The 1,147-nt window shown below is 37.0% G+C and overlaps 1 protein-coding gene across 2 annotated transcripts in view; it reads right to left on the bottom strand.

The window, feature by feature from the left end:
• The window catches only part of myot (myotilin), a 22,224-nt gene extending 21,077 nt beyond the window's left edge, over positions 1 to 1,147 (bottom strand). For both annotated transcript variants that reach the window (XM_026357729.1, XM_026357730.1), the window contains exon 1: positions 1,028 to 1,147. The gene's annotated coding sequence lies outside the window, so the exon portion shown is untranslated. The remainder of the gene's footprint in view (positions 1 to 1,027) is intronic.

The raw sequence follows: 1,147 nt of genomic DNA, 5'->3' as shown, positions 1-1,147 counted from the left end.
GACAGACAGACAGATAGATAGATAGATAGATAGATAGATAGACAGACAGATAGATAGATAGATAGATAGATAGATAGATAGATAGATAGATAGATAGATAGATAGATAGATAGATAGATAGACAGATAGATAGATAGACAGATAGATAGATAGACAGATAGATAGATAGATAGATAGACAGACAGATAGATAGATAGATAGATAGATAGACAGACAGACAGATAGATAGATAGATAGATAGACAGACAGATAGATAAGATAGACGAGACAGAGAGAGAGATAGACAGACAGACAGACAGACAATAATAGATAGGTAGATAGATAGATGATAGATAGATAGACAGATAGAAGATAGATAGATGATAGATAGATAGAATAGAGAGTAGATAGATAGGACAATAGATAGATAATAGATCGATAATCTATAGATAGATAGATAGATAGATAATAGATAAATGATAGATAGACAGACAGACAGATAGACAGACAGAACAGATAATAGATAGAAGATAGAAATAGAATAGATAGATAGATAGATAGATAGATAGATATAGACAGACAGACAGATAGACAGATAGATAGATAGATAGATAGATAGATAGATAGATAGATAGATAGATAGATAGATAGATAGATAGACAGACAGATAGATAGATAGATAGATGGGCACATGACACAGCATAAATTTAGCTCCACACAGATCCTCCCAGCTGTCCTCTTCTCTCTCTCTGCTAACTCCCAGTCTCATACATACAGTATCAGGAAACCTGTTGACCAACTGAACTGCAGCAGACAGAATAACAGCATGTTTTCTCTTCTCTGTTCCAATCAAAACTGTGCAATCTGGAAAAATGAAGCTTGACATGTAGTGTGTGCACTGCGTCTGACGGGTTCCTTCATGCTGTGATTGGATTTTTTTTTAGTTGAAAGTCTAATGGTGCTAAAGAGAAACAGGCCCAGCCGCCACTCCAACACTCAGCCTCACTCCAACTGCAGAAAACGTCAGTCAACACTTTCCCCTCCTTACCTGTGTGGCCTTTTTTTTCCTCAGCAGGCTAAAACACAACGACAACTGTATGGATCCAGAAGTGTGAATGATCCGAATGCCAAATGTAAAGCTGCTATGTGACTGTGCGGCTGCCAGTCA

The sequence above is a fragment of the Anabas testudineus genome, chromosome 10 (assembly GCF_900324465.2).
Source record: "Anabas testudineus chromosome 10, fAnaTes1.2, whole genome shotgun sequence".
Classification (NCBI taxonomy): Eukaryota; Metazoa; Chordata; class Actinopteri; order Anabantiformes; family Anabantidae; genus Anabas; species Anabas testudineus.
This window is presented reverse-complemented; position numbering and strand designations above follow the sequence as displayed.